The sequence below is a fragment of the Jaculus jaculus genome, chromosome 1 (genome assembly GCF_020740685.1).
Source record: "Jaculus jaculus isolate mJacJac1 chromosome 1, mJacJac1.mat.Y.cur, whole genome shotgun sequence".
Lineage (NCBI taxonomy): Eukaryota > Metazoa > Chordata > Mammalia > Rodentia > Dipodidae > Jaculus > Jaculus jaculus.
In genome coordinates this window covers 290281519-290308123 of record NC_059102.1, presented here as the reverse complement: position 1 = coordinate 290308123, position 26605 = coordinate 290281519, and the positions used below count along the sequence as shown (strand labels likewise).

The 26605-nt window shown below is 38.5% G+C and overlaps 1 non-coding gene across 1 annotated transcript; it reads right to left on the bottom strand.

Annotated features, from left to right (window-relative positions):
- Positions 1-8721: 8721 nt before the first annotated feature.
- LOC123458018 lies at positions 8722-8910 on the bottom strand. The gene has a single exon (XR_006635353.1). It is a non-coding gene; the product is annotated as a U2 spliceosomal RNA (small nuclear RNA).
- Positions 8911-26605: the final 17695 nt, after the last annotated feature.

The following is a 26605-nucleotide window of genomic DNA, read 5'->3' as shown; positions in this document are numbered from 1 at the left end:
TTAGGAGTAAAGATATGTATTTTGCTCCTAAAATGATTCTCATAAACACGACTTTCTAAAACTAAGTTTCTATGTGGGTATGGAAAACTTGTCCACGTGGGGTCCTTTCACACTGTTAGGCTACTACTACACTTTGCTCCACAGAAAATCTCCAGAAGTCCTTTGCATCTGACTCAGGGAAAGGAAGGGGTCATCTACTTTAGCAAGTATTGTCTCAGCTTGAGATTTCCAGACTGTACCTTGCCTCAGCATCAAACCTGCTCCATCTATTCTCTGCAAAACTGGGTACCAGCAGTGACTCAAGGACTTCCTTGAGAATACACTTCCAGCTCTTCTTATGTCTGTTTCCTTTTAGTCTTTTTCTTATATGATACTACCTATTTTTCATTTACTTGCACAGCCCCCACTTCTAATCCGCCATCTTTCCCAGAATTCTCTTCTTTAATGTACTTTCGCTTTGGTTTCCAAGCAATTCCATTTCTCTACTTTGGTGCTTTCAGTTTAGATTTGCTCCACATCTTTAAATTGAGTAATAGAAATTAATTTTTTTTCTTAAAAAACTTTTACTTTTTAATTTAATTGTATTTATTTGTGTGAGAGATAAAGAAAGTAGAGGCACATATCTATATCTACATAGATAGATAGATAGATAGATAGATAGATAGATAGATAGATAGATAGATAGATAATGGGTGTGGCAGGGCCCTTATCTGCTGCATATGAACTCCAGACACATGCACACATCACCTTGTACATCTGGCTTTATGTGGGTCCTGGAGAATCAAACCTTGGTCCTTTGGCTTCACAGGCAAGCACCTTAACTGCTAAGTTATCTCTCCAGCCCTGTTTACTTTTACCTTCTCTCAGGGATAGGGTCTTACTTCCCAGGCTGGTCGTCTCAAATTCGCAATGATCCTCCTATCTCTGTTTCCCTAGTGCTGGGATAAAAGGCATGCACCACCACTAACATGCTATCCATCTTTTCTTTTTCTTTGAGATAAGGTATCATTGTATAGCTTAGGCTGACCTTGAATTTGCATTCCTCCTGGACCCACCACCTCCTGAGTGCTAGGATTATAGGTGTGCACCAGCATACCTGGCACTTGATATAGATGCAACTCTGCGGAGGCAGAAACTTATGCAAAACTGATCCTCTTCAGTGTAGCTTGGCATTCTTGTATTTTATTTGCTATGTTAAAAACTTCTGGGACAAGGGATAGAGAGATGGTATAGCCATCATAGTACTTTCCTGCAAAGCCTAAGGACATAGGTTCAGTTTCCCAGTACCTACATAAGCCACATGCATACAGTGTCTGGAGTTCACTTGTAGTGGTAGAGGCCCTGGTGTGCCCATTCTCTCTCTCTTTCTCTCCCCCTCTCAAATAAATACATAGAATTTTTTTAATACTGCTGTGATGAGATGATGGTCATCAAAAGGTGCCATGTGGGTACATCATAGGCGCTATCAGTATCTCAGGGTCTTAGAGTGTCACCATGGAAATTGCAACCTCAGGTGAAGAGAGGCCATAACCTTGGAGTGACAAGCTTTTGTGTCTCCTACATCCTGTCTGGTGGTGTTATGGGGGAGAGGTTGTGTTAGGGGTTCAGGAAAGTCCTTGATCTCCAAACCTTGAGCTCATGCTTATAAGCGACCAAAGAAGTGGGCAAACCAAACTAAGAAGGATAATTGTTAAATTATTAAATTTATTTAGGGAAGGGAAATGAATACTCCATAAGGCCTGAGAGCCCATGTGATAGGTCTGGAAGAGACGTGAAAAGAGATTCAGAGAGGAAGGAAAAGAAAGCGCAGCGATCTCCTGCCATGTGGAGGGCAGGTGGGGTAGTGAAGGGTCAGGGGAGACTCACCAGAACCTGGAGTTTCCGAACTGATGAACTAGAGGCCAAGAGAGAAGTTCATTTGACATTATGTAATTTATTCTTAAAATATTATATCACCTCATATACCTGATAAAACTGTCTTCATTAAACTTTTAGTATTTATTAAGATGAAATACTTATTATATCTGAAAACACATAATTGCTAAATATCATTTGCATATAAATTTATAAACATCACATTTTGACCATATTTGTTATTATTTATGAGAAGAATGTTAATTTTGGTGTGTGCGTGTGTGTGTGTGTGAGTATGTGTGTGTATGTGTGTAGACACATGTAAGCATGCATACTGGATGTCCCCTGTATTGCTCTTCTGCCTTGTTTCCTCAAGACTGGAACTCTGAACATGGAGCTTGTGTCCTCTTTTGGCTAGACTGGGGTTCATTGTTGGGGCCTCCTCACTGCTGGGGTCATATATATGTGTGGCCATGCCCTGATTTTTTTTAAAAAAAAAAATATTTGCAAGCAAATAGAGACAGAAAGAGAGAGAACAGGTGTGCCCTGGACTCCTGCCACGGCAAAGGTACTCTGGACACATGCACCACTTTGTGCATCTGGCTTTATGTGGATGTGGGTACTGGGAAATTAAACCTGTCCCATCAGGCTTTGTAAGCAAGCAACTTGCTGATCCACCTCTCCAGTCCTGAGCCCAGCCATTACATGACTAATGGTGACCAAACCCAAGTCCTTGTTCTTTTGCAGCCATCTCCCTTGTTCCCATAATGTTCTTTAATATTATAACCACATATACTTACTTCTTGTTCAAAATGAAGAAATCTTCAAATATGTTTTCTTATTTCTGAGGAAGAAATATAATAATTTAAACTATCCTTTCAATTAATATTAACATAAGTATATATTAAGTTCAATTACAGCAGAATGGTAATCAAAAATAAACATTTGGTTTTAAAAGACTCAGGATGAGTGATTTTCTTTATCACTTAAATGTTGATTTATGCTAATATTAGTAATTACATATTTAGTTTGGCAATCTATAAGTGTATTTCTGAGAAAATTGCTCAAAGATGCATACTAATATATTTAAGAAAAAATGGCAAGTAGTTGCTTTAAGTTTTTAAAATGAGACCTATCAAGAGGTTTATTAGAATGACATGATTGCATTTCTCTAGGCATCTAGTACTTATTTTTAGACTCTTGATATCGGATTAAAATCAAGATAAATGAAGCGAGTAGGCCACAGTTATTGATGGGCCACTGAGTCCATACATTTACAGAGAATTTTCCTTTTCAGATCCTTTTTGTAAATCAATACTAAAGTTCATTCTATCAGCCCTAAGTAAAGTTTACTCTAGTAACTTGATAATCATTCATTGCTGAACTCTTTTAAGTGGTCAAGCTGACAAAGTATATTAGAAAAATGTACCTTCAGTTTTCTTTGACTAACGTTAATAGATGTGTAGCATTTTCCTTTGCATAAAAACTAAATACCTGAATGTGTTGCTTGGTCCAAATGAACCATTCTTTGATGTATATGCTTGAAAAGCTAAGTTTAGCTGATTCTCAGTTGTTTACCAGAAGAATTTCCCAAATGACTTCTTGCAGATACAGTTTGGTAATTACTGGATCTCTCTTTTTTTTCTCTCTCACTGTGTCTCTCTCTCTCTCTCAATCTCTCTTTCTCTCTCTCTCTCTCTCACACACACACTTTAGTTGCATAAATAAGGTAGTAGACATTTCAATTTCACAAATTTAATTTCCAAAAATGCATCATACATCAAAAATCTTAACAACTATATGTAACTAAAAACCTGTATAATAGTGTTACACATGACAAGAAATAACAAAGAATGTAAGGAAGAAATGAGTGGCAGAAAGTACTTACTTATACACTGCACTCATGAACATGTACACTTGAAAAGGAAGTAATCAAAATCTTTGAGAAATGGCATCAGAGCAGAGTCTTTCAGGTAAAGATCTGGGGATGTGGGCCTGGAGAAATTTCTCAGTGGTTAAAGCACCTGTAATGCATGCGGACCCAAGTTCAAATCTGATTTACTCACACCCAGATCAAGCCAGATGTACAAGGTGGTACATATATCTGGAGTTATTTACAGTGACCAGAGGCCCTAGCACACACATACTCTCTCTCTTTCTCCCTCTCTGCCTCTCTGTTTTTCTCTCTCTCTCAAATAAATAAATGAAATATTTTTTAGAAAGATCTTGGGACATAACATTTTAGTAACTAGGAGTACAACTGCAAAGCACGGTGGTTTAAGTCAGCCCACAGACTTGGTGGAAACTTTTAAAACAAGTGGCATCACATGGGATGATCTGGGTTAAGTGTGCTGAGCTTGGTTAGCCACCTTAAAATGTCTTAGTCAGTTCTTTACTATTGTCATAACATGCTTGTGATGGTCCACTTGTAGAGAAAAATGGCTTATTTAGCTCACAGTTTTGTGGGCTTGTGTCTATGAACATAGGCCTTATTGCTTTGGTGTCTGTGGTAAGGTTAACACCACACTGTGAGAAACACATGGTGGAGAAAGTTTCTTGTCTCCTGGAAGGGAAACAAAAGAGAGGAAGAGGAAGAGGAGGAGGTGTTGGTATCCCTTCCTAGATCAAGCCTCCTGTGATTTAATTCTTCAAGGTTTCATAACTTCCCAAGAGCACTTTGTATTAGGCACCAACTAATTAAAACATAGGCATGTGAAGGAAATTTAAAACCCCAACCCTATAATTTATGCTAATAAAACTGAAAGCTTTTAGAAAGATTTAAGCCAAGGATAGAAAAATTTGACTTGTTTCTATCAGCATGAGTATTACCAGTTAAATGAGAATGAGCATGCTTTGTGGCAGCATGGTCACAATGATGACATGAAGGAATTGTTAGGCTAAAACATACATGTGCACAGTAAAACTGCCAGGACTAGATCCATTATTGAATGTAGAGCATTAGAAAGTGCTAAGTGAATATGCCTTCATGACTGAGTGGCTTTGTGCCCGGCCAGCAGGAAGTTGAACAAGGAAATGAGGGGAAAATTAACCAGAATGAAAGAAGGCAAACAGACACAAGAAGGAGACCATGTTAGATGTTTCTCAAGGCCTCTAGAGTTTATTGTTACATGTAGGTTTATATAGGGTTGTAGGGGGAAGGGGACATGGTCAGGACAAGGCGTTGTAGGGGGAAGGGGACGTGGCCAGGGCAAGGAGTTGTCTGGAAACATAGAGGGGATGTAATTAGGTGTTCATCTAATCTTGCCTCAATGGCTTAACATCCTGACTGCACCAGGCTTCACATTCTGACCATAGACTGACCTTTCGCAAAAGATAAGATTCTGTAGGCAGTCTGCTGACTGGCATTCCAGAAGTACCTAACAGAAAGCTGGATGGACCAGCTGTCTGAGTAATGAGTCAGCTTATGAGCAGGCCCAGGCAAAATGGAGAGGCTTTTGCTCTATGGCTCCCGACATCTCCTCCCTTCTTTTATACAAAAGAGGGGGGAGGCCCGCTATTCAGCAGTGGGCTGCAATGCCTTTGTTTCTTCATCAGCTACTGATAGCATGGGAGAGTATTCTGCCAAGCGTACGATACCCTGGTAGTTGAATATTAGGTGAGGAAGTACAAATTTAACTTGCTATATGGCAGTTTCTGTTAACATGGCCAAGGTTGATTCATAGATCCCAACATCTCCTCCCTTCTTTTATACAAAAAGAGGGGGAGGGGCTGGAGAGATGGCTTAGTGGTTAAGTGCTTGCCTGTGAAGCCTAAGGACCCCGGTTCGAGGCTCGGTTCTCCAGGTCCCACGTTAGCCAGATGCACAAGGGGGCGCACGCGTCTGGAGTTCGTTTGCAGAGGCTGGAAGCCCTGGCGCGCCCATTCTCTCTCTCCCTCTATCTGTCTTTCTCTCTATGTCTGTCGCTCTCAAATAAATAAATAAAAAATTTTTAAAAAAAAAAGAGAGGGGGAGGCCCGCTTTGTAGCGGTGGGCATTAACCAACTGGGGGAGTAGGGACCCGACTCCTCCCATGGGATATCTTTTTCCCCCAATCTTTGGCCATTGGTACCTTTTGGGGAGGGCAGGCAGGGCCTATGTGGCTGGAGAGCGAGGCATGGCCTTAGTGATAACAGTTATAGTACCAACTTCCATTAAGTCAGGTTTATCTCTCAGGGAATTCAGAAGCAGTCAGATAGGGACCTTCCCTTGTGGTGCTTTGCCTCACACCCATGTTGGTGCCCATATCACACTCATTTTATTGTGAGCTGATATGCATAGGTCTGAATCCTATGCAGCTCCTAAAGGAGTGGTAGCTATTTGGCCAAGACAGGTAGACTGCAGCGATAGCAGAGGTGTAGAGGCAGCAGTATAGTAAGTAAGTACAGAATGTAAGCTAAAGGGAGAGTGACAGCTATAGGTGGTAGGTCTTCAGTGGCAACGCCTCGACCCGACCCCTCCAGTCTGTGATAATGGACCTGTAAAGGCTGCACCTTAATTGCTTTAATCTGTTGACATATAAAAGACATGATTTTAATTATAATAATGGGTCCAACTATGAGTGAGAGGATTAAGATAAGTAGAGGTCCTTCCAGCTTTGTCCTGTTAGGGAAAAAAGGGAGATTCTCTCAGGGAAGTGTTTCTTCCCTGGATATGTGAGATGTCACTGTAGGATCATCACCTTGTTTTACAAGTATCTCTGGTAGCCATCTCACAGCATTTTCTTTGGTGTCAGACAAGCATACTGATCCTAGGCCCCAAATAAGTACTGGGTCTGGGCCGTTCCATTTTAAAGTTAAAGGATCTTTCCACATGGCCTTGGCAAAGGTATTTTTTGTATTTGTGTGCCAAAAGTCATCAGCAGCTGAAGTTCCCTGAGTATCAAGGGTTAACAAGTTTAGGACAAACAAGGCATGATGAAGGATATTTCTTGGAGAACCTTTTATGGGATATAAATCCCCCATTTTTAACTTTTGTAGGGTAAATGGACCCTGAAGAGGGGCCTCTCCTGCCAGAACACCCCAGTAGGTGTAAAGTCAGTGGCGCAAATGACCAGGAAAAGAGGCTTTTTATAAGATAAAAGTGACTCTTTGGCTCAGATTTGTAGCCTCCACTATCTTCATGGCCTCTAAAATTTACCACAGGTAAACTAAATGTAAAATGCTGACGAGGAGTGTAAGGGAATTGTAAAAAAGCAATCCTTTAGGTCAATAATGATTTTACAATGTCCTGCAGGAATTGATACTGGAGTGGGGAGGCCTGGTTGTAGGGCCCCCATAGGTACCATGGCCTTATTAATTTCTCTAAGGTCCTGGAGCAATCTCCATTTTCCAGACTTTTTCATTATAACAAAGATAGAAGTATTCCAAGGAGAGGTGGTAGGTTCAATATGGCCTGCAGCAAGTTGCTAATTTCAGATGTTAAGGGCCATTTATATATTTAAGGTAATTTTTGGATTTTTGGTTATATATTTCTCTCAGATCATGTAGATAGCCAAAAGTTAATTAAGGATTAATTTTACAGGTTATTAATGGCTCTCCAAAGAGATGTTAGGGACATAGGAGTAGCCCCATAGTTTGTTGGTGTCTTGCCTGTTAGGATGAGTCTAGGCCATGTTGGCCAAGTCTTCTTTGGGAAGTCAGGAGGGCTGATTGTTCCTCAATTGTGACTCTCCTGTTTTAGACTGTACACCAATTTTGTTTGGGTATCCATATCCTCCCTGCTCAGGAAGACAGGTGGCTTACCAGGGGGCCAGTGTAGAAGTGTCCCATCATCTCCAGTGGCCTCATGACATGAGAGCACAGGCCAAAATATTGACACTTTTTACTCTAATGATTTTAATTGGCTTTGGCTTACTGTGGTAGCATAAGCCATATGTCTGAGGCATAGGAAGTATGCATATCTCATATTTTAAATATCTAACATTTATAAATATAGGCAGAACCTGTTACCGGTCTTGAAAACAGTACCAATTGATTTATAAACTTAACTAATTTAACCTAGAAATTATCAGAAAAGAACAAGTAAGACAATATAAGGTCTTAGCACCTGTGTGAAAACATCTTTGATTAGTTCAGATACCTGTGTGGGTACAAATTACCCAGAGAACATTGGGAACAGAACCATGGAGCTTGAATTATATATATATATATATATATATATATATATATATATATATATATATATATATATATATATATATATTATATATTATATATAAAAAGATCAGAACCATTGTTTGAGCATGAGGCTGTACCCTAAAGTAGGGAACATGTCTTAAGAGTTAATTTTGTTATAAGCACTGAACTTAAGATGCAAAATTGAGACAGTTACTTTACATACAATAGAGTAGAATTTGGTCTTTTCTGAGCCAAAATAGCTAGCTAAATATTAATATAACCCTTGATAAATTTTTTGAAAGAAAAAACATTATTTGACAACCAATGATTTTGGCTTAAACTTGATAGCTATTGATTTTATGTACCACAGAAATTTTTATAAACATAAAACAATTTCATGTTTTACCCATGACTTAAATTTGATAAAACTTAAGCAAGCTATCCCAACATATTTTACCCTGAAAATTAATTTCCTTTTTTTTTTCTTAGTGTTTTTATACAGTTTAAAAACCTTCAACTTTAGGCATGGTGTTTAGGTTTGGCCTGAAAATTTCTTTTTCTTTTTCTTCTTCTTCTTTTTTTTTTTTTTTTTTTACATCCGCACACCTTTATTTATATACTTTAACATTCTGATCTAAGTACCACTCAAAAGGCATTTTTAACAAGTAATCATTGAAAAATTCCTTCCCAGTTCTTTCAATCAATTCATCTCACCCCATCATTAATTATCTTTTTTTTTTAATTCCCCTGAGGGGGTGCACCATTCCTGGAAGTACTGCAATACCAGGCCGATGCTTGGAGTGGATGGAGCAAGCCTATTCCTACTCCAAGCTCCAAAAATCCATTTAATATACTGTCCTTGGATAGAGGGCATATAAGATATTAAACTGATAAGAACAGATACTACACTTGATCTTAGCTAAAAGGCCATGAAGTGATTATCTTTCTTATAAGGCTATTAAAAAATTACACCAAATTGATTAATCCTATTACTAAAAAGAAAGCAGTCTTAATACAATTTTATATCATTAATACCAATAACACACTTGGGAATGATTTTATTAGGAGTAACTAAGGCAAATTGTATTGTCATCTTGAGGCAGGCTGGCTCAGACGTCAGATCAGTTGCCTCCTCCTTTTAAGTAACAAAACATTACAATCTTTTTTTAAAATATCTGACAAATTATAAGTTACCTCTTTAGAGGAAGTTTTGTTGTTTTTAATAATCCTCTATGTAAGGTGAACTTGGTCTAGAACAAATATCTGGCAAATTCACTCCTGTAAAAGACATTTAACTTTTACTTTATAATTTCTATGCTTAGGTCTTTTATTTCCTTGAAATGGTTCTCTATAAGAGAAAGGAATGTCACCTGTGTCCGTCTCATTTCTTTAGTTACATTCACAACCATGACACGACTAGCAAGCACAATGAGCACACATAAACACATATATACATATACACACACATATAAAAAGAATATATCCTCCTGATAAAATCAAAAAGAACTTCAAGCAATCTCAATTCCTTGTGTTTTTAAAAATATCTTTTACTATGGCAATTAGCTCCTTTTTACTCTTTGTTAAATGTTTTTTTTTTTTTTCTTTAACCCGTGCTCCTGTGCCTTGAGAGAAGTTGTAAGCCTTTCAACAATTTATGCTTACTTGGGTTCTGTCCCATGATAGAAAAGGAAAGAGGAGAAACGGCAAGACCAGAGGGCAACATTCCCAGTGGGAGAACCAGCATGGGGGTTCCCCGACGGGTCTGACGTGAGCCTGACCGCAATGTTAAGAGCTGGCAGCCGCTCTAAGAACATTTACTGGCTGTTTCATACCCAGTTTTGTTGATAGGGAGAGAGGCTAGATAGGAGGTCTTTGCCAACGCTCGAATGGGCTGTTGGGACTCTCACAGGGAGCTAGGGGCCTTCAGCTAATGCCAGAGGTAGCCCTGGCCAAGAGGCTTCAGTTGCCTGTTACTATGTTGCAATTCCACGCAATGGTGCCAACGAAAAGTAAAAGGAGGAAGAGAAGTGCAAAAAGGAAATTCCGAAGTTCTTGTGTCTTAAAAATCTGACTCAATAGTCTTTACTTTAATTGCCTAAAATTTGTCACTTACCTCAAACGGATCAGTTTCACAGGTGGCCTTTTTATGTATCAATCATGATGCGGGTCTGTATTACAGGTGAATTGCCTGTATTGACCTCTATGTAGACCTTCACTCACCCCTCCAGTGGGGTGGTGGTCTAATGGCTGGGACAGCTGTCCACTTGAGCGACATTCAGGTCTTTCTTTGTACCTCGTGCCTCACGCTCGTTGGGTGCCACTTGCCCTGGCCAGCAGGGAGTCGAACAATGAAATGAGGAGAAAATTAACCTGAATGGAAAAAGGCAAACAGACACAAGAAGGAGACCATGCTAGATGTTTCTCAAGGTCTCGAGAGTTTATTCTTACATGTAGGTTTATATAGAGTTGTAGGGGGAAGGGGACGTGGCCAGGGCAAGGAGTTGTCAGGAAACCTAGAGGGGATGTAATTAGGTGCTCATCTAATCTTGCCTCAATGGCTTAACATCCTGACTGCACCAGGCTTCACATCCTGACCATAAACTGGCCTTTTGCAAAAGATAAGATTCTGTAGGCAGTCTGCTGACCGACATTCCAGAAAAACCTAACAGAAAGCTGGATAGACCAGCTTTCTGAGTAATGAGTCAGCTTATGAGCAGGCACAGGCAAAATGGAGAGGCTTTTGCTCTATCGCTCCCGACAGCTTTGTGAACACTTTAACTGTGGAGGAGACTAGATTGTAAAAAATTGTGGAAACAATAACTTGAAATTACATAGATAAAAAAAGCTTGATACTTTTGAGAGGCTATAAACATAGATTCATGTTTGTCATTACTCATAAGTAGTATGTTAAACAAATGATTAATTTATTTAATTGTAAAAGGTTGGAGAAATGGCTATCCAGTTACATATGCTTATTGTGCAAGAGGTTCCAGGGAAGCCAGAGACCATTCAAGTTTTAATCTCCATAACTCAAAACATCAACATTAGGTCATGACCATGCATAAATTTAACCACAGTCCTGTGGGGAGCAGAGACCAGAGAATCGCAAGCTCCAGAATCAGTAAGAGACTCCACCTCAAAACAAAAAAAAAAAAAAGAAAAGAAAAAAATTCGTTGATTAGTGATGGAAGGGACAGCAGACATTCTCCTCCAGCCACCACATTTGGTCCCACAGGGCACTGCATTAGTACGTGCATGTACACAGACCACAATTTACACACACACACACACACACACACACACACACACAATTATGATATACCACACACCATATACACAGCTATTCTATATGCACAATAATAAGAAAAGGTCACCACATTGGAAGTGTTTCCTCCTTAGATTGTGAAGCCTGTCTGTGCTCTTTAGTCTTGGCTGACAATGACTGTAACCCTAGACTGGGTTGTAAATTTGCTGAGCTGCAACACCAAGTAAGTATCTTTTACACCAATAGTTACTTGCTGCTATAGTGTGGAGGACAAAGAACCCATTTTTAAATAGGTTCTCAGGGTAGGATTCACTTTATTAGAGGGTGTGTACCCTTTAGTCATCTTGTTGCAAACTGACAAGTTGATTTTCTTGAAAGTGCAAGTTCATACTTCCAAGTGACTAGTACTGTGTTCAAATACCCGTAATGTTTTACCTTGCTAGCCTTTGAAAATATGATTCATTTTTTTAAGTGAACTTGGCAGACCTATAAATTATGCATTCATTATTCTTTTTGTTTATTTCTTATATAGTTCAGGCTGGCCTAGAACCCACTTTGTAGCTCAGGCAGGCCTAGAACTGGCACTTCTCCTATTTTTGCCTCCATGCTGTCTATACCATCCCAGATTACATTTGCCATTCTTATAGTGATTCTGGAATGCACAACTATAATGTCGTTGGTGTGATGGGTACAGTGGTGAAGAAGGTAGTCATATTTGTGCCTTTGAAGCCTGGTCATGGAGTATATATTCCAGGCGGGGAAGAGCAGGAGGGAGAAGCGACAGGCAGTGGGCAGAGTAAAGCACGAGTCAGTTCAGGTTGCAGCGGGAGCCCTGCTGTTGGCTGGGGCAATTTGGCCTGTTGAGTCTTGACTCAGAGTGGCCTGCAAGATCTCTGAGCTTGAGCATTTAACACTCAGGGACAATCTCAACTGTGACCTCTGTCTTACTGTAATGATGGTACAGTTTTGCAGTTTCTGTTACTCCTTGGCTTTGCCCTATAGGTTCTAACAGCACTGAACAGACCTTGTCTGAAGCAGGAGCAAGAATAAGAATCAGTCATTATGGTCATAAACTACTGGGCACATTTTTCTTCTCTTTGATGTGCACATATGATGTGTGTACATGTGCATACATGTGCGCTGTGTATGAGCCTATTTGCAGATGTATGTGCCCCATTAAAATTTGTGCACAGGCCAGAGTAGGAGATTGGTTTCCTACTCTGTTGGTCTTCTGCCTTAATTTCTTGAGACAGAGTCTCTTGCTGAACCTGAAGATTGGAGCTCTTCAGTTGAGCCTCAGTGATCCTCTTGCCTCAGGCTCCACTCTTACCACCTTACCACCACAGCAGTGAGGTGAAAGGTGTGCAGGACCACAACCTGGCTTTTTTCATGGTTGTGGGGAATTGAACTCAGGCCCTCACCCTGACACAATACTTTTATTTACTGAACTGTCCCCCTAAACTCTATCTTATAGACTTTCAAAAATTGTATTTAAGGGCCTATGAAGCTGGCTCAGTGGGTAAAAACATTTATGGTGCAAACATGAGGACCTGAGAGAGTCCCATTCACCCTGAGTTTAATTCTAAAGCCCTCATTTAAATAGTTGAGTGTTGCCACACACACCTGTAACCCCATTCCCATGGAAGCAGAAAACTGAGAATCACTGGGGTTCACTGGTCATCCAGTCTGACTGGAAATGGCAACTCTGGCCTCAGGGAGAGTTCACCCTCAGGGAGATGCAGACGAGCCATAGAGGAAGACACTTGATGTTCTTCTTTGGCTTCACATGTACGCATAAAGCACACACATCTGTACACTCATGTGCATATACCCCATACACTGTATCACACATCACACATACACACGTTTAGTCATTATTCAAAAAGAGAATTATTGACCTGTGTTTTCTCTTGTAAGAATTGTTTATTCATTGGCTCATTATTTTTTTTCCATTTGATTTCTTTGTGTTTCTTATTAAATAGAATTATTTATTCATTAAATATTTCAACTTTTCATAGCATGTAACTTTTCCCCAAATTTGTTACCTTTCTGATATTCTTGTTTTTGACCTTATTATAGAGATATAGATAAAATTATTTCTCAGTAATTACTATTGCTTTTGAATATATGCAATGGTCTATGTAACACATCGATTCAAAAGCTAAAATATGCCCACAAAATAGCAGAAATAACAAGGACTACATAAGAAGAAAATGTGATATCAAACACTCACTCTCCTGTGAATAGGGATAAAACACTCATTTATTGAAATGGGTTAATTGGAAATCACTCAGCATGAACTCCAGCCTCACAGGAGTCTCTCTGCCACTAGTCAGAGCCAAGATATCTCTGTGTTTTCATATGCATTTGCCCCTAAGGTAATCCTGTTTGTGATCAGTAGCTCAGCTAAATGATGTTTTCTTATGTGGCTGAGCATTGTTAAACACAACCTATAAATATTTATAATTTGAATGTGATAAATTTTTTCAGTCCCCTGCCGTGCTTGTTTTTGAGGAGTATTTCTATTGCAGGTGTCAAATTTCATCTATAAAATGAGAAAATAGAAAAAAAAATACATTCAGTGAAAACATGTATGCCAAATCAATATTGACTTCTTAGCAGATAATGAATAAAAAAATAACTAAAATATGGGCTGGAGAGATTGCTTAGTGGTTAAAGCACTTGCCTGCAAAGCCAAAGGATCCGAGTTCAATTCTCCAGGACCCACTTAAGCCAGATGCACAAGGGGGTGTATGCATCTCGAATTCATTTGCATGGCTGAAGGCCCTGGTGTGCCCATTCTTTCCCTCTCTCTGCCTGTTTATCTGTATCAAAAATAAATATATATATATGTGTGCATATAGCTAAAAATTTATGCAACACACATTACAATTATAAGCAGGGTAGCATAACATAGTTTCAGATAGGTAGACGTAAAGGTTCAATAATGTTTTGCCTTGTTTTAGCCTTTGGTACTGTTTAATTGGTTTAGCTTTCATAAACTCATCCATTGATTTCTGGATAAATTTCCCAGTTCTTGACAACTACTGAAAATACCAAGGCATCTGACATTGTGCTTTGGCTCTTTAAACAGTATTAACCATTACTACCTCACAGTGCATCCTTGTTAGTTGATACTAAGAAGAGAAAATGGAAGACTCAAGCACATAATTTCTGAAGGGAGGCAGTGAGTAAACTGTAGGCATGAAGCGAGATATTTTTTGCATATAAATAAGAAGCCATCTCAGGTGCAAAATTTCATCCTGAGAATTATTACTAAGTATTTTGTGCCATACATATATTGTTTTATGATCACTAATCTTTAGATTGAACACTCAGAAAACTATAAAGAAATTAAAGTTGACTTCTTTAATCATGAGTAGTTATCGAAGCACTTCTTTGTTCAAGAATATAGCCTATGTAGTGGTAATAGGCATGTTGTCTCCCATATATATCTAGTCCTGCTCTTAAGGAATGAGAAAACTGTTGAGTGTCATAGTTCAGTGCTGCATTGGCAAGACCTTGCTCAGCGTTCCTTACTATAGAGTAGGCAGTAGCCCATTACTGAAGGGAGAAAAGAATGGATGTGTTCAGTGTGTGTGTGTGTGTGTGTGTGTGTGTGAGAGAGAGAGACAGAGAGAGAGAGAGAGAGAGAGAGAGAGAGAGAGAGAGAGAGGGAGAGACAGAGACAGAGAGACAGAGAGAGAGAGGGAGATAAAGAGGGGGGTATTATACAGTTTTCTATGATGGTATAAGAAGAAAATATATTATTATTATTATTATTATTATTATTATTATTATTATTATTTTGGTTTTCTTTGAGGTAGGGTCTTACTCTAGTGACCTGGAATTCACTATGGAATCTCAGGGTGGCCTCAAACTCAAGGCAATCCTCCTACCTCTGCCTCCCGAGTGCTGGGATTAAAGGAATGTGCTACCATGCCTGGCAAGAAGAAATTATACTTACTTGATGAAAGGACAAAAGCCTGACTTCTCTTTTAGAAACAGAGAAAAATTTCTACATACACATCATTTTTGTTTTCTTGAATATACTTGCAGTGGCTTGGGGAGTTGTTCATAAAAGATCAGTTGAAATCTTAGTGTTTATTCTATAGTAGAATTTCATATAAGGTTGGCATGAAGAGCATAGAACAAGCCTGCTTATAAATTCTTCTTTTTTTTCACTGCTTACAGTTGTGTTAATCTCAATTTGTTGTATTCATTTTCAATAACACAGTACCTATGAAAGAACAATCAGTATTAAAGACATAATTTGAGTTTGAAAAGAGTGCTGGTTAAAAATATATGCAGATAGTTTTTATTGACATAGTCTTTAGTCTTCCCACTTCCAGTTATCTTACTTTTTTGGTCCTTGCACTCATCATTGTGAAATTTGCTTGTCAGTTGTTGGCCCCATCCTCATCTACACTGTTGAAGAAGAGAAAATGTGACTTATATTCACAGGCCTGGGAGGATGGCTCAGCAGTGTTGCTTGTGAAACTTGCCAACCCTGGTTTGATTCCCCCATAAAACATAAAACCAAATGTCCAATGGTGGCACATCCATCTGGAGTTCATTTGCAGTGAAATAAGGCCCTAGTGAGCCCATCATCAATCTCTCTCCTTCTCCTTGCAAACAATACATTTAAAAATTCTCTCAATAATAAGCATACTTTTATTTATATATAAACCAACATCTACAAAATAAATTATGGCAACAATATCACATTGATTTGAAGAACATATTATGGAATGTTGGCAAATAAATGTAAATATAATATTTTAAACAATTTTGATTTTCATTTTCATCTTATGCCTGCTAAATAGCTCACTGTTCTACTTTATTTAAATAAAAGGTGGCTAAAAAAATTCTGAAGGAGGATAGGAGTGGTGGAACATGTATTTAATCCCAGCATTGGGAGGCAGAAGTAAGAGGATTGCTGTGCGTTCAAGGATACCCTGAGCCTACACAATGAATTCCAGGTAATCCTGGGCTAGAAAGAGACCCTAACACACACACACACACACACACACACATACACGCAAGTAAATAAATAAATAAATCATTTTGAAGGAGAAACACACAAAATTTTTCCTAAGGATGTATGGGCACTTATATAATGCAGCAAGAGATTCCTCAAAGGGCTTGTCAGAATATATTCTTTTAAAATATATATATAAAAAAATTTCATAATTTTCATATATCATTTAAAATGTAATCCTTTATCCCTCTGCCTTGCTAGAAGGTTATCTCAGAAGTTTTCATTAGCATGACTAGAACAGTAAATGGAGAACATAAATGTACATTTAAAAACATGTAACTTTTCTAGTCACTGGCTAGGACACAGGGTTTGAATTTTCTTTCTTTTATTATTTGCTGACAGCCATTTGCTTTTTTAACATTCAGTTCCCCTTCTTATTATGGTGACCTAGATATATTTTTCAAGTAAGTCCCACTTAACAAAATTCAACCATTCAAAGAAAGAAAAGAAAAGAAATAATAAGGAAGAAATATCTGGGAGAAGAAAGAGTTCTACAGCTATATTCTTTTTTGGTTTTTTGTTTTTTGTTTTGGTTTTTGGAGGTAGGGTCTCACTCTGGTCCAGGCTGACCTGGAATTAACTCTGTCATCTCAGGGTGGCCTTGAACTCATGGCAATCCTCCTACCTCTGCCTCCCGAGTGCTGGGATTAAAGGCGTGCACCACCACGCCCAGCTTACAGCTATATTCTTAAGTATTTTTTAAATAATTTCAGTCATCTATAATGTTTTGATATTTATATGAAGTATAGAATTTCAATGACTTTCAGAAGGATGTGGTACTGTGTGCGTATAGTTCCAGTTACTGAGAAGGCTGAGGTAGATCACTTGATCCCACAAGTTCAAAAGAAACCTGGAAAATAGCCAGCATTTGTCTAAAAAATATAATAACAAAACTAGAGAGATGACCTAGTGGTTAAGGTACTTGTCTGAAAAGCCTAATGACCCTGGTTTGATTTCCCGGTACCCATGTAAAGCCAGATGCACAAAGTGATGCATATATCTGTAGTTTGTTTGCAGTGGCTACAGGCTCTGACATACCCATATTCTCTATTTCTTTCTCTCCTTGCAACATACATATATATGGCATTGATTTCAAACTGAACTCCATTCTTAGAAATACAACCTGAATGGCATAGGCTAAACATTTTTATGAGAAAACCCGTAGCACTTAAAATAGGGACAAAACTATAAATTATTTTAGGTGAAAATTTATAGGCAAGGGGTTAAATTTTTAGAACTACTAAGAAAATTTGTACCTAACACATTCAAGTTTAAATTTCTACCACTATAGTTTTGAAAGAAAACTATGAAAATTATTTAAAGAATCTTTCAGTCTTACCTTTTTAACTGATACGTCCTCAGAACAAGGATGAAGTTCTACAGTTCTTTCTAAATTTGATGACTGCAACCCAGTCACGATGTAACATTTCAAAGTTTGAAAAACAAGAACCATATTTTGGATTGAAAAAAAAAAAAAAAGATATTTGGGCTGGAGGGATGGCATAGTGATTAAGGCATTTGCCTGCAAAGCCAAAGGACCCAGATTTGAGTCCCCAGGACCTATGTTAGCCAGATGCACAAGGGGACACATGTGGCTGGAGTTCTTTGTAGTGACTGGGGGCCCTGGTACACCTATTCCCTCTCTCTCTCTTTCCCTCTTTCTCTGTCAAGTAAACAAATAAATAAATAAATAAATAAAATATTGAAAGATATTTAATCATATTTCAAGGAATATAATACAAATTAGATAGTGGGTGAAAAATCAATTCAACTTTAGAGAGTATGGTGTTTCAAAAATGAAAAGGGAATATTTGTTTCAAGTATATTTGTTCTAGCACTCTGATGTAATCTGTGACAAAAGAAGAATATCTAGTCCTCTATTCCTTTATTAAAATACCTTCCCATGTACTAAACACAGTGTTAAAAATTATTACAGAAGTCTTACAACTGAATGGTTGTAAGCCCTGTTTCCCAATGTGTTCAAATGTCATTATTAACTTTTGCAAATCCACTTGGTGAGGGATATGGGACATAAAGAGAATGTGGTGGCTCTAGGGTTGAAAAACTATAAGCTGGATGGGAAAGACTGCCTGCATTGCATAGCAGTGTAAAGTCAAAAAGCCAGTGACATCTTGTATTTACTTAATGTGGCATGTTGTTTACCATGAGATTTTGTATGAATTTTTTTTTCTTAAACTGTTGCATTAACTATCACTTATCACGTAGCCTGAGTTTTCTGGAGGTCCCTTCATTTCATACTGATCCCAGCCATGGCTATTGGCAATGCTTCAGCCAATGCTGCTACCTTAGAGGAGCATTAAATAATTAGATTGCGTAGAGGAGATATCAGCTTTCTCAAAAATACGTAGGCACTAACCCTCATATCACAGGTGCATACAGCCAGCCCAGCACAATGACTTTAGCATGAGAATTTCTAAAATGATTAAGCAGAGGGTGTTTAGGACTAGCCTCAATTTACCAATCAAACCTGTAAGTCACAAACTTCTGCATTTATTTTTCTGCAACTAAAGAAAATTTAGCTCTAAGGAAACATATTTCTCTGAAGAAACCCTACACTTACATATTCTCTAAAGTTAACTGAGTGATGAGCATTCTTAATCTCATCCTTTGTGGATCCCCATGATAAAGGATTCAATTTAATCTTGCCTTAAGGATAGAGGCTGTTTGCTTAACTCTCTTTTCTCAAGTGGTAGAAATTAAAACTACAATCTCTAAGCAAAACCAAATTAGCAGGACTATATCCCCAAATCCTGTCACTTATTCACCCTGATGGCTCCCTGAGCACAACAGCTACTTGTCCTCAGAGTCATCCCATGACTACCCTTTGTACTGTGTATCCAAATCCGCCCACAGAGCAATGAAAGGGATACTGGCATCTCTTCCTCAGATAATGGATAATTGAGCTCAATATTATTTTATCACCAGCCTCTGTGATTTCCAAATAGCCCTAACAGGTTGCACTGTATAAAATAGAGCTAGGGAATGATTCTTTTGAAAATTAGCACGTTCAATCAAAACCCAGCCGGCTTTCCTTTTCAAAGCATCTGTTGTCATTTCAAATTCATGAGCCTCTTCAGCAATGTATGTGACATCAATTGGCTTCTGAGCTGTCAGTTCTTAGGATGTAGCAGTACATTCTGTGGAATGTTAGTAAAAGACAATCATGGGCTCTGATGACTTATCAAAATGCTTTCATTCAGCTATATTTTAGAATCATTTCTGGGTTGGGCTTGGAGGTTTGAGTCTGGAGTAGCCTTATGTATGATAGGAAGGGGAAATACTGTCAGGCAGATAGATAGAAGTATTATTATTATGTTTCTGTTACCCAAAGAACAGTTTTTATCCTGGACTTAAGAATAAAAGAGATGGCTCTGTTCCCTGCTCTGGTCTGTGTGTGTCGGGGGGAGGATGGTGGGAGGTGCAGTGGTGTGGAGTGAGTAAGCTAGACCCCTGTTTCCTGCCTCCTCCCATCTTTCTGGTCTGGGTTCCCTGCACCAATCTGTGCGCATGTAGGCTGGTGTCATAATGTAGGGTGAGTAGGCCAGATACCTGTCACCTCCCAGCTCCCTGGTCTGGGTTGTCTGGGGAGGTCTGTGTGCAGGTCGGAACCATGGTGTAGAATGAGTAAGCCTGGCTCTTCTCAGTTTCTTGGTCCAGGTTCCCTGGGCCCAACTGTGTGTAGGCAGGTGCAGCACTGAGTGAATAGGCCAGATCATTGATACCTGGCATCTCCCAGTCCCTTGGTAGTTCTGGTAGATCACACTGTGCCTTGCTTGGGGAGGCCTGGTTTATGGGTGAGAGTGGCTAGCCACTGGGTATCAACATTCTTGTTTACCTGAGTCAGAGAGTATGGGCCATAGGACAAAAACTTGCTTTCTACTCAATAAAATAGAGTCTTCCTAAAATTGGTAGACTAGAGTGTCAATGAAATAAGAAAACTGAGAGATCTACATCAAGGTTGCCAAGTGCTACAATGGAAGCCTCCAATGAACTCATAGAGAAATCAACAGAAATTAATTTCCAAAATGAAAACACAACAACCAATGAGACGCTGATCAAAAGACCCCTGAACTGGAAGAAAACTATCAAAGAACCAACAATTGTATCAATGAAATTGAACAAAATTGTCTCCTAGAGCATTCAGCTTTTGACAGTATGCTTAACTTGATTGAAGATAGCATTAGAACATTATAATATTGAATAAATTGAAGGTGAGTCAAGAAATGGAGGATCTCAACAACTGGTTGATTAAGCTAAATGAAGACTTGATCAAATGCAAGAATTAATTCCAGGAAGCATCAAGAAAATCAGAACTCAAATTGAAATTGTACCTCAAAAAAAGTGATGGACACAATGCCAAATAACACAATAGAAAACAAAAATCAAATAGAAATTGTAACAACTCTCTAGAACACCTCACCAACCTAGTTACTCATGTGGAAGAGAGAACCTCTGACCTGGAAGAAAAAGAGAAGAAATTGGTCAGGAGGCCAAACACATTGCTAAGTTCAAATAATCAAGAGAACAGAATATGAGGAAACTGTAGGATACTGTAAAGATGACCAAACATCCAGATCGTGGGTATACCAAAAGGAGAGGAAATCCAGGCCAGAGGCACAGAGAACATATTGAACAAAATTATTGCAGGAATGTTTCTGAATGTTGCAAAAAAGAGGCATGTTCAGATCCAAGAAGCGTACAGAACACCAAATAGGCAGGACCAAAGAAGAAATTTGCCAAGTCACATCATAGTTAAAACCATCAAGAGAGAAACAACAAAATAAAAAGGCAATCCCTCAGAATTACACCATATTTCTCAATGGAAATCCTGAAAGCCAGAAGTGCTTGGAATGGAACAGTTCAAAGTCTGAAAAACTTTGACTTCTGACCTAAGCTACCCTACCCAGCAGAAGTGCCTCTCATAATAGATGGTGAAAGAAAAGGTTTCCATGAAAAAAAGTCAACTCTATGATTATATGAACACAAAGTCAAACCTACAAAAAATACCTGAGGGAATACTCCACACAGAACAGTTAAACAACCAATCTCAAGAGCCAATAAGAAGATCACAATAACCAAAACAGACCAGGCTCAAAATAGTGCAAAACACAAGGAAGCACCAAACTCCATAAAGCACCTCAACATGGCAGGGATTAATTTAAATGTCATAGTAATAACCTTAAATATTAATGGTCTTAAGTCACCCATTAAAGACACAGCATATCAGGGTGGATCAAAAAACTGGACCCTTCTATCTGCTGTCTTCATGAAACCAATCTCACCACTAAAGATAGACACCTCCTCAGGGTGAAAGGTTGTAAAATGATATTCCAAGTAAATGTTCATAAAAAAAACAAGTGGGGCTTGCTAGATTAATATCTGATAAAATAGACTTTAAACAAAAAATAATCAAAAAGGACAAAGAAAGCCACTTCTGACACATCAAGGAAATGATCCAACATGAGCACATCACAATGATAAATATATATGTGCCAAACACAGGTGCACCACAGTGTATAAAACAATATCTGCTTGACAATAAAATGGATAAAAACACCAACACCATCATAGATGGTGACATCAATACTCCACTATAATAAATAGACAGATCATCCAAGCAGAAAATCCACAGGAAAATAGTAGAGTTTAACAATATCATAGATCAACTAGACCTAATGTGTATCTACAAAACTTTCCAACCCAACTCTATGGAATACATATTCTTCTCAGCAGCCCATGGAACCTTATCCAAAATTGACCACATATTAGGCCATAAAACATAAATTCAGGAAAACTGAGGTAATTTCCTGCATCATGTCAGGTTCCGATGCTTTAAAGCTAGAACTTAACAACAAGAGACACATCATGAACTCCACCATGTCCTGGAGATTCAACAACATACTTTTAAACAATGTCTAGCTTGTGGAAGAAATTAAAAGAAATTGTAAAATTCCTAGAATTGGATAATAATAAAAACACAACCTACCAAAACTTATGGGACACAATAAAGGCAGTCCTAAGGGGAAAATTCATAGCCCTAAATGCTTTTATTACAAAGACAGAGAGATCCCAAATTAATAACTTGACTGCCACCTAATGACACCAGAGAAACAGGAAGAATCCAACCCAAAGAGCTCCAGACAGAATGGAGTAATCAAAATTAGAGCAGAAATTAATGAATTGCAAATTAAGAAAACAATTTTAAAATTTGATGAATTGAACAACTGGTTTTTGAAAAAAAAAATGAACAAGATTGACAAACCCCTGGCAAGTTTAATCAAACAAAAAAAGAGAAGTCTCAAATTAACAAAATCAGAAACAGAAAAGGAGAGATCACAGCAGACATCAATGAAATTGTAAGTATTATCAAGGCATACTTCCAAAATCTCTAATCCAGAAAATTGAATAATCTGAAAGAAATGGATGAATTCCTAGACACATGCCACCTACCAAAACTAAATTTAGAGCAGATTAATATCCTAAACAAGCCTATCACATCCATGGAGATTGAAAAGATAATCAAAAACCTACCTTAAAAGAAAAGTCCAGAATGGAATGGATTCTTAGCTTAATTCTATCAAACCTTCATTGAAACCAATTTTTCTCAAACTGTTTCACATAATCGGAGACTAGGGAATCCTCTTCAATTCCTTTTATGAAGCTAGCATCACCCTAACACCAAAACCAGATACAGCTGTAACAAGCAAAGAAAACTACAGGCCTATATCCCTAATGAACTTAGATACAAAGATCCTGCACAAGATCCTTGCAAACTGATTTTAACAACACATCAAAAACATTTTCCATCTTGATGAAGTAGGCTTCATCTCAGGGATGCAGGGATGGTTTATCATCTAGAACTTGGTCAATGTAATACACCACATAAATAAACTTAAGCATGAGAAACACATGATCATCTCAATTGATGCAGAGATGGCCTTTGACAAAAGATAACACCACTTCATGATCAAAACACTGGAAATAATGGTCATGGAGGGTTTATATCTCAACACAATGAAGGTTATATATAAAGCTTTTAAAGCCCAAATAATATTTAAAGAGGAAAATTTAAGGAATTCCCACTGAGATCAGGAAAAAGGGGTGCCCACTCTCACCACTGTTTTTCAATATACTACTAAAAGTACTAGCCAATCAATAAGACAGGAGAAAGAAAGAAAAAAGATTCAGATTGGAAAGAAAGAAGTCAAGTTAGCCCTAGTTGCTGATGACATGATCTTGTATATAAGTGACCCAAAAGTCTCCATCTCAAAACTTTTAAAGATGATAAACTCCTACAGTAAACTGGCAGGATACAAAATCAATCACAAAAAACAGTAGTTTTTCTATATGCAAAAGACACATGTACAAGGAAAGAAATTAGTGAGGCTATCCCATTTTTAATACCAACAAAAAAAGTAAATACCTTAGGATAGCACTAACCAAGGATGTGAAAGAGCTATATAATGAAAACAAACAAAACAAGAAACAAGAAATAAATTGAGTGGTCCTTGAGAAGATGGAAATACCTCCCATACTCCTGGATAGGTAGAACTAATATTGTGAAAATGGCAATACTACCAAAAGCAATATATAGATTTAATGTAATACCAATAAAAACACCAGCATCTTTCTTCACAGAGATTGAAAAAATGATCTCAAAATTCATATGGAATGGTAGAAGGCCTCAGATATCCAAATATATCCTCAGCAAAAATAAAAATAAAATAAACACCTCTGGTTATATCACCTTACCCAATCTAAAGCTATATTACAAAGGCATAGTGACAAAAACAGCATGGTACTGGAATGAAAACAGGAACATATACCAATGGAACAGAATTGAAGACCCAGACCTTAAATCATGTAACTATAGCTACTTGATCCTTGATAAAAGTGTCAATAATGTAGACTAGAGAATAGATAGCACCTCCATCAAATGGGAAAGTGGCCAACATCTGTCTAAGCAACTCAAAGTCTAAGTGACTCAGAAGCAAACAACCTGATGTGATGCTCATACAAATGCAATAGTGGCACACAGCTATGGTGGGTAATCAACTGTTTTTGGATTGGCTCACAGATCTTAATGGAAAGGAAACCACGATTGGAACTTTGAAACAAGTCAGAATCATATGGACACAACGACTTTGCTTTCTATTGGCATGAAAGAGGGTCTATAACCTTTAAATTTTCTCCAAATTAATAATGGTTATCCCATTTAAGTGGTGCTGACTTCACCCTCCATTGGAAATTCTGCTTCTCTTTTTCAGATAGATGTGGAATCTGAGGCGATAAATGATCCCATACACTTCAGCTCCGCCACAGATGAAACCACAGAGGAACTGGGGAAGTGAGCAAGAGTGCTGCTTTCTCAGTGAACTTGATATCAGCACAAGGGTGAAGGAGATAGACACTGAGGACACTCAACACCTACCAAAGCAGAGATACAGAGGCTCCTAAGAGCCCATCACTGAAGTTGACTTAAAGCCCACCCAACATGGCTCTGGGAATTTTTCAGAAGGGGTGGAAAGATTATTAGAGCCACAAGTTAGGGCACTTTGCACAGAGACATTGCCTCTCCCCATAACTGATAGCTGCCCCCATAATACATGACCCCAAATCCCCATGGGGTTGACCTGCATCCCCAATGAGGAATTCCTCTTCAGAAAAGGGGCAAGAAGGAGGGAAAGGATGGTACCAACATGTGTTGTTTACATAGTAAATATTTCCATATGTAATAAAAATAAATTTTAAAAAATCTCTAAGATTGACATTTTACTAAAGAAACCCAAGTATGATTCTGCTTCTGAAAAAACTAAAACTGTGCTCAACTCTCTCTATATATGTGGTAGATGGATGATTGATAAATTGCTTAATAAGACCTATGCAGCTGACAATTAAAATGGAATGGCATGGCTGGAAGCCAGGAGAGAGTCAGTCCCCAGTCAGTCAGTGCTAGAAGCTACATGGGCGACTGGGGGAAATGACCAATATCTGTCCAAGCAAATCATGGTCGAACCTACTTAGCAGCAAATAACCTGTTGTGATGCCCACACAAGTGCAATAGTGGCACACAGCCATGGTGGGGAACCAACTGCTCTTGATTTGGCTAACTGATCCCCTCAGTGGTAGGAGACCCATAGCTGGAGCTGGGAAACAAGTCAGAGCCATATCCAAACATAAGCCCACTCTCCAATATCAAGCTACCATCAATCATGGGCTACAAGAGGGCCTACACCTATTAAATTCTCTATAAAAAAGTAAGGGTTATCTCATTTGTCCTAGGGCTAACTAACTTATTCTCCGTTGGAGAATCTGCTTCTCTTTTTCAGATAGATGCAGGTCCTAAGGAGAGAACCACCCCATCATACCTCAAAAAGGCCCTGGCTGAAACTAAAGAAAACTGGCGAAACAAGCAAGGGTGCTGTTTTCCTGATGAACCGGTACCAGCACAAAGGGGGAAGAGACCAACACAGAGAAAAATCAACTCCTACCAAATCAGAGAGCCAGAGCCCCAGAGGCCCCCAACATCTCATCACTGAAGCAGACCAAAAATGAACCCAACATGGCTCAGGGAGATTTTGCGGAAGGGGGCGGAAAGAATGTCAGAGCCACATGTTGGGTCATGATATGCAGAGGCATTTATCTTACCCATAACTGTGGGCTAACTCCACAATGCATGACCCATATACCTCAACAAGGAGGGGTCAATGAAGAGAGGGTAGGCCACGGATGAGCCTAATAGTGGTACCAAACTGCCTGTATGCTAAATACAAAACTAATAAAAAAATAAAAAAGACATGATTTTGTATGTCATTAAAAGCAAGATAAGTACCTCCATCTAATTTAAGTTTTTTCTACTTATGACTTCCTATATCAATTCTTTGCTCGCTAGACAAGGCATAACCTCACAGGAGTCTGCTTCTCAACTTTTTATTTATGGAAGAGAAAGAAATTATATATGGCATGCTCAAGACAAGAGGGGTAATCTTGGGCTGGAGAGATAGCTTAGTGGTTAAGCACTTTCCTGTGAAGCCTAAGTACATTGGTTCAAGGCTTGATTCCCCAGGACCCACATTAGCCAGATGCACAAGGGGGAGCACATGTCTGGAGTTCATTTTCAGTGTCTGGAAGCCCTGGCTTGCCCATTCTCTCTCTCTCTCTCTCTGCCTCCCAAATAAAATATTTTAAAAATATTTTTAAAAAATAAAAAGATGGGTAATCTCTTCAAGAAGAATTTATACACTTCCCAACAAACATATATGTAATGTACACACCAAATATAATACAATTCAAAACAAACAAACAAA